Here is a 9145-nt window from a genome sequence, read left to right as displayed (position 1 = left end):
AAAAGTTAAGATTTGTACGAGTTATACCAAAAATTATAGTATTGAACCAAGTTGTCTGACCTATGAGTTCTTTTTTTTGTTATGATCTACTATTTGTTATCGCTCCGTACGACTTAACTTACCGAACCCTGATTTAACACTTATACGTGGGCTTAGTGTTCGTATACGAAATATTGCAAAGAAGTATGCAACCACATTTCTCTAAGTTAGGCCTAACTTTAGGAAAATGGAAACTAGTTTTAATTTACTACTTCGGCCCAATGTACCCAAAGAACTGCTACTCTGGAGCAATGTCCAAAGACCAACATATATCTAGGACATCAGGCTTTTTAATGGCCCAAATATTATTGCCACAACTCGTTTATATATATATATTTTTTTTGTCAGCTGTCCATCTATGCTAAATTAATTCTGTTGTGTTATATGTGAGCTCCTGTTACATAAGAAAGGAGAGATGAAAACAATATAATAAAACAAAATAGCAGACATAATGTATGAGCAAATTATAACCACTTGTTTGATTTTTTTTTTTTTTTTTTTTTTGTCACGGGCGGTCTCCGGAATCCCAGAGGACTCGAACCCAGGTGCCTTGGGATCCAGTTCACTCTAGTGTTACCACTAGGCTATTCTGTCCCGGCAACCACTTGTTTGATTATCGAATCTTGTTTAGTTATTAAACCTTAGAAACTAAAACCACTAGTTTATTTGGTTGCTTAACCTTATTATATTGTTTGGTTATTGAATCTTGACCTAGTTATAGAAAATGACTCAGAAACCACTAATATATGAAGATGACGATATGCTTCACTTAATCTCACTTTCCGCTTTGCCAATTGGTGTGTTCATAATACACAGCTGACCAAGTTGTTGAATAACTGCTTTCAGCTTTTACAGCACGTGAAAATTGAAGTTTATCTTGGAGTTGCGTATACAACTTGTACTATTCCAAAGCTATATTTGTCATTTCAACTATATATCTCGCTTCGTCAATATGGAAAATCATTGTTATCTTAACTATGATTTTATCCAGAAGAGGAACTGACATACGCGGCTATAATATAATATATAAATGCACACTCTAAAGTCTGAAGAATTTTAACAACTGACTGGTTCATAGCTGCTCGAGTCTCGAATCGGTAGGATAGGTTTCAACTGTTCCAAACGTCAATACTTATGTGTTTAGGGTATTACTTTGATAATTAACAAAACACTTGATTAAGGTTTTTTAATTTGTGGCATGTGTGCTTAATGTTAACGAATATACGTAAGAAATAATGAAAAGAAATTATATTCCACTTGAAGATGGGCTCTTCCAGCAACATTCTCTGTATAAAGTATCAACATCAATTTTTGAAAAAATCTTGGAGGTGACCGGAATGAATCGTAGTTTTATGTTTTTTTGCTATAAAATTTAAACCGTAAATTTGTTTGTTGTAATTGTTGTTTGATGTAGCTTTGTAAATAACTAATTTTTACTCTTGAAAATAAAGCTCTTTGTAGCCTTTTTATTTTTTTTCTGTTGATTTTTTTTAAAGATATAAATTTAATTGGTTGATATATATATATATATATATATATATATGTGGTTCTAGACTATACTTTAGCTGTCTAAAGCATCTAGAACTAAACCAATCACTTCTATTAGCTTCTGTATATATGTCTTCCTTTTAACGCATATTTTTGTTATGTCTTTTATAAAATTTTGTTTTTGCTAAAATATAAAACTAGTGAAATAGTCAATTGGTACATGCTAGGTCTTCATTTTAATATGAGAAAAAGTGGGAAATTATATTTGGTCTACGTGTATGAATTACCTAAATTCTTATTTTATAACAATTCCACATACATATATAGATGTGCTTAACAAATTTTTAGAACCCGGACATAAACAAATGTTTAGATACCAAAATCTAAATCAAACGTAAACAAACACTAAAATATACATGCTCACAGCTCGTATACTTTTCTATATAATAAGAAACTAAAGGGGATATATCCAACTAAGAGTTTGAAGTGATTTGTATTAAAATAAAAAAAATCTACAGTTATTCAAATGTAGATTTTGAGAAATATTTTAAAATTCAGTGTTATTGAATTTGTCATTTCAAAAACACTTTGAAATCCATCGTTATTGAATAAAATTTAAGTTGTTTAACAAAAATCACACACAATTCTCATATTCACCTACAATCATCTAAAAACTCATTAAAAATTAAACCACTTCAAATTTTAAATTCAATACATCCCCAAAAATTAAAACTATAAAAGAATTCTATAAAATGATTACCCCTTTATATTTCTCTACTTCCTACTTAAATACCCTTAAATTCTAGAAACACTATAACTTGTGGTTTAATTATTTATATTATATATACATAATTTTAGAAAAAAATAATCGACCACTTATAGGTTTACTTTTTTATTTTCGGCGAGATGAATTTAATTGTTCAAAAGTAGCAAAATAATACCAGAGTTCAATAATTCTCTAAACAAAACTCATATATATGCTTAAAATAGAAAGCATTAACTAACAAAAGCTAATAGAAAGAAACTACAAGTATACTTGTCCGGGACCTTGTGGTTGAGTGGCAAGAAGAAAGTTTGAGATGCTAATACATTTCAGAGCTGATTCATCTACTGCGCAAACGAGGTCACATTGTTCTGGACATTCAAATGAATATATATCATTGTTTTCAATCCATTCGAATTTCCAAGTTAATAATTAAAAAAAAAACATTGTCGATCATGCTGATTTTGAAGATAAAATCCCCCAAGCAAATACGGTTTATAGTTTTTCTTCGATAATTGGTGAAAATACAACAAACACAAGTTTTCCTAATCTTGAGAAAACTATTAAAATAATCTTGAATAGATGATAAACCATATATTCAAAACCAAGGCTTCAAAGTTGAGTGGTGCGGATAAAACGGATAATATGATGTGGTACATTATTAAGTGCGGTTATATAAAAAACGCATACTGTGAAACATAAGCGGTTAAAATAAAAAGAACGGTTTCTAATAAAATTTGAATGGTAACAAAGTTAACTGCGGTATAAAATATATTTTTAAATAATAAAATAAAATAAAATTATAATTTAGGCATATATTTTGCCTCAAATAAAACTGTGTTAATAAATACAAATGATATTTACTGTTTTTTAGTTTTTAGAAAAAAAAAAAATATATTTTTATGTTGTACTGCACTATAATAATTAAACCCACACCATAATTGGTGTGTTATAGTTATAAGTGCGGTTCAATAAAATCTTATCAAGTGCGGTTGAGCATAAATTATAAAATATTATTTTTACTTCCAACCACTTTTACGTAAAACTATTGTGAATGGGAACTATACACTCACTGCCCAAAAAGAAAACTCTAAAATCTACAAATAGCGATGATATAAAAAATTTTGGAAAAAACTCTATATATGTTACTCCGTATGCCGTCAAAAAAAAAAAATGTTACTCCGTATTTTATAGAATGCCACCAATAAAGCCACGTAAGAGTCGATATCACAAGGCTAGCGAAGGCATGATTCTATATCACAAAAGTCCAATCACAAGGCGACGCTTAGCAATCGGTGATACGTGGCTTATATTTATTGGAGGCTGTGAGCTATTTGTCTTCAGGTGGTGCTTCACTTTTTTAGCTGTCTATCATCCAAACGACCAATTTCCGACAGGATCATCTGTGCGCTATTGAGGTGATCTTAAATGATCTAATTTTGAGGTGATCTTAAATGATCTAATTTTGAGTCTCAAGTGTTTCCAAAGTTTTTTTTCTGTGGTTAACAATAAAAATTCTAGACATTAATTCTTATAATTGTTACATTCAGGTTTATAATAAATTCTAGACATCATGTCCGCCTACGAGACTTTCTGACACAATTTTAACAATTCCCCTGGATTTTGATCTACGCGAATTTCGTTGGCTTATAAACAAAAATTGATATAAATAAGTATTCTGGGATTTTGTATATTATTATGTTATAAATTTGTATTATATCAAATAAGGACGTTTTCAAATAAATTATATAATTTATGAATGAGTTTATTTGAGATTTTGTTTGAGATTTTGTATGTACACCTCTATACTGAACCGAAACTAACACGAAAATACATGTCCGGATCTGAAATCGAGCAAACTACATATTGGGTTTTGTTTTTGGACTCGCAAGTCTCTATTCGAGTCCAGTTACTCAAAGTACCTGAAATGTTTAGTGTATATTATGTATATTTGGATATTCCAGATATGTTTTCAGTATTATAGAGTTTTTTAAATTTCATATTCGGATTTTTGGTTATAGTTTTGGGCTTTGGTAAAATTTCAAAATTTTAAAATTATATTTCGGGTATTAGAATAAAGCTTTGGATATTTTTGGTTCTTCGTGTAAAATTTTGGGTTTTTGGGTATTTGAATATTTTCAGGCATTTTTTTGGATTTTTGTGTTTTGGTTTTTCATACTTATCCTAAATATCCAAAGTGATCCGGACTTATTATATACCAAAATTACATGTATTTTACAGGCATCTGAATTATGGATTTGAACTGATCCGGATCCAAAAGAATCGACCCAAATCCAATATGTACCTACATAATATTAAGTGATAAAATATTTTAAAGAAGAAGTATATCACATGAAATAAAGAGCAGTAATATGATTCATTTCAAATATTTACACTTTTGTATAGATAGATTTTGTACGGTCAGAGTAATTAATGGTAGAATAAAATAATAATAAATTGTTTTTTTGGTCGAAAAAAAACAATTTATTATTATTTTATTCTAAATTGTTATACTTAAGTCCAACAACTTTTTTGTAGTTAATTTTTAGAATGATTTTCTTTTAATAGTATAGATAAAGTCGAATAAACTATTTGATTCGTGATTCTTTAATTTATGATAAAACTTTTCCTATACCAATAAAGAAAATGTAGAAAATAGTGATAAAAAATAAAATATATTTTTATAATTTAATATTATTTTATTTTTATTAGTGTTAATCTATTTTAATTTTTCTATTTTCTTTTATTTTAGATTAAAAATTAATTTTATAATAATAATAATAATTATTATTTTATTTTTAGCCAAAGTCCTAATTTGGTATAAAATTAGTTAAATAATTTTTGAGAAGAAGCTATGGTGTTCGTTGGTTAAGTTTTTAATTTTGAGATTTGAAGGATATGTTTTAGGTTGTTTGATTAATAATTTGCTGTCTGTTAATGAGGTAGGGAGAAGAAGAAAAACCAGAAGTTATAGATCTTGGCTGGGAATAAAGTCATTGCTATAGTATATAGAAATGGTATTTATTTGATGTGTAATTTTATTAAATGTATATGAATTGATACTTATTGATGTGTTATTATACTATTAAATGTATATGAATCTCATGAAGATATAAGTGTTTGCTACGATCATCAACATACTTATAAAAGGTTTAATGTGTTATACTATTAAATGTACATGAATCGGTAACAATATTAATTCTACCGTATAATTAAAGATAATTAGAAAAATATTAGGTAGGATCAAAAAGTAATTAGTTAATAAAAAGATCGAACAATATTTTTCAAATAGATTTTGGGAATGATTTTTTTTAATTGTATAGATATGGCCACATGTTCCAACTGGATTAACTTAAAAATAAAAAATAAAATAAACTTTAGACAAAACAGATTAAACTAAGGCTTTAATTGGTGACATGAATTACTATTGATTAAGTTTGATTTGTGGCTATAACTCAAAAATGTTACCAATGATTTGTTTTATTTTTATTTTTTGAGTTTGTGTTTGAGTTACAATGTGTTATATTTGAGGTACAATTTTGAGTTATCTCCTTTGTAAAATTGGTAACTCAAATAATTAATCAACAGCAACCAAAATCGTATGTATTAGAGTTGAGGTGGTAGTTATTTTGCTTTCTATCAATTATCTTACGGTTACTTTTGTTTTTTTAACAATTTATTATTTTAATTGCATAGTAATCAATTATCACGTTTACTTTCTTTGAGTTACTAAACCATTTAAAAAAGACACGTAAATATTTATTAGTTAGTCAAAGATTTTTATAAATTTTCTTATTTGATTTGAATTATTATTCAAACAAAATTATATCTTTAATTTTTAACTGTTAACTATGTTAGTAACTAGAAATTTTATATATGAAATTACGTGAATATATAGATACCTTTGATATAATGTATATATATAAATTTTTAAGTATATTTATTTAATTTTTATTATATATTATATATTATATATTTTCAGTCTATTTTACTAAATTCATGATAAATATTATTATTGTTAACATTTATAAAGCTATATTTTAAATAAAACTATTACAATTTATAAATCAAAAATGTTACAAGACAGTTAGTTTTAAAAATTAGTACCTCATATTTTTACAGCGAAATCACTACATAAATCTACAGTTTCTACCACATAAATTGAATTGTAATTTTTATTGTAAATCAACTCTAATACAACATGTCACCAATCGGAGCCTAACAATATTTTTTGGTTTTCGATATCCAAATGCAGTATCAACCGATAAGATTTTTCTAAGTGGATTAACCTTAATATATAGTTTTGATACTATGTTAAACTCAAATTTATTATGTGTTTTCAATTTAAAACTAATTAATGATAAAAGAATTGACTTTAATTTTTAATATATTACTCATGTCCTAGTTAAACTTCTGATTGTAAAAATTTATATTCTCACAATAATCTATTCTAAACCCAATCATCTTGTAAATACTCCGATTTAAATAGTAATTATCTGTATCAGCATTCACTGAAATTGTTAGAACCGAGAGATCAGCAAATGCAAAACACAACCTTAAAGTACTAAAGTATAGTTATATGATTAATTTTTTTTTGACAACCTTAGTTATATGATTAATAATATAATATAGGTCGTCATCGAAGCAAATGCATTAAGCGCTTCACAAAATTATGAGAAGTATTTTGTCCCTCAGTTTAATAATGGCATAATTTGTCAAGTAATTAGAAAAGTGAAAAAGGAATATTTTGTTGTTAAATATCAAATTTGACTATTGCAAAATATTATTCGTGATACCTAAATACATATTATTTTTCCTTGGTATCATTATCTAAGGTTTTATATTGATTTACATGACTAAAATTAATATAAGAGAATATGTTTCTTTTTGCTTTTCAGTCGTTTAACCTTCGATCCTTTTTCAATGTTTGTGGAATAACTTGTTTCATAGAAAAATATTTAAATGAAGAACAAACTACTTGATTTTTTGTGGAACCTAATTATATACGTATATAGAAATTTGAAGAATAAATATAAAATTCTCTATGTATAAATCCGTTTATTACAAATAAATTTCATGAATAAATAAAAACCTTTTTGACATGCATGCGTAGACTGATTTATCGCTAGGACATAAATATTCATTAATTAGTACTCTCACTGTTTTTTTTAGTAAGTGACATTATGACATTTTTTACACGGATTAAAAAAGTGAATGAAATGTATTTAATTTTTTTTTATTAATTATATTTATTTAACCAATAATATTTGAAATAAATAAAATTATTTATAAAATCGATATAGTATGCAATTAATTTTCAGCTGAAAATAAATATAATTTGTATTAGAATTCTAAATTGACACATTTATGTAACCAAAAAAATGTTAGAGTGACACTTGTTATGAAACAGAGAGAGTATAGTACTTGATCAAAGTTCAAAATATATCTTGAAGTACATAATTGACCAAAATTCATACAAGGACAAACAAACAATCAAAACAAATCTTTCGAGATTATTTCAAAAAAAAAAATCTTTCGAGAGCGGATGAAGACAAAAAGATAGAAATATATTTATAAAATCATTAAAGATTGGGATGAAAACAAAATAAAACATAGTAAGACCAGGTGAAAACGAAAATTTATATTAAAAACTAATTTCAAAACTGAGAAAAATTTACAAGTAAATATGCTTGCAGTTTTTAAATCGTAAACATATATTGATTATGTTTCTTCCAAAAATAAATCATATTGCTTTAAAACTAAAATTTAAACAAAAAACTATAGTCCCATAAAGATAAATCAAAAATAAAATAAACTATATACATATGTTAAACAAAATAAGATAATTTCAGATATGTAACGATTTTGTTTTTTTTAATCGTTCCTTTCCTTTATGATAATTATTGAGTTAGTTATAAAAGTGTGAGAAATAGATGGAATGATATATATATATATATAATTCCGAAATAGGTATGGGATGGGAACGAGATTGTCATGTTTATTTATACTAGTAAAAATTTATCCCATTTGACCAATATGACAAAACAATCGACATCAACCAAGTAATTGCATATGAATCAACCATGTAGCTTGATTATTTATACTGCTGGAGAGTTAGTTACTTGTTGGAATCGAATATTTTTGTAATGTACTTTTTTTTTTTTGAACTTAAAAAAAAATCGAATATTTTTGTAATGTACCTTTTTGGTTGTCTTACTTGTTGAACTTCTTTTTTTAGAACAAAAATCTCTATATTTGAAGTTATAAAATTTTCTTTCGAGATGTTATTAGAGATGAGACCAACTGTTTAAGTTCAGATTTTTTTTTAAAGAGGAAACCACTCCTAACAGAAATTGAATCTGTAAGATTCTTTAAACATTTACTAGATAATCTAATTTTTTTTACCAACTATGCCAAATCCTCGTTGATTGTAAAACCTGAAGTTTGGTTCTAAAAGAAACAAAAACCAGTTATTCTTTTATCAAACAAGTTTTGGAAGTTTTAAACGCAAAAAATGAACATTTATGGTCTGAATATATAATGTAAAACGCTATTGGGAAAATGTTATCAAGCTCTTAGTAAAAACAACAACGGATGCCAAGTGTCTTGCCTCAGTTACCACACGTACAGCAAAATATCTATATATTAACAATGTTAATTAGAACTTTAAATTTTCTTATTTAATAAAGTTATTAATTTTAGATATATTTTATCCATAATATTGTAGGATCTTATTTTATTTAAATTTTGTTATATTTTGTTTTTACGTATTTTAATTTATGCTAATATTAATTTAAAATATTTTATTTAAGTTTTTTATCTTGCTAAAACTTGTTATGCATATTTATTTCTTGT

The sequence above is a fragment of the Brassica napus genome, chromosome C8 (genome assembly GCF_020379485.1).
Source record: "Brassica napus cultivar Da-Ae chromosome C8, Da-Ae, whole genome shotgun sequence".
Lineage (NCBI taxonomy): Eukaryota > Viridiplantae > Streptophyta > Magnoliopsida > Brassicales > Brassicaceae > Brassica > Brassica napus.
This window is presented reverse-complemented; position numbering follows the sequence as displayed.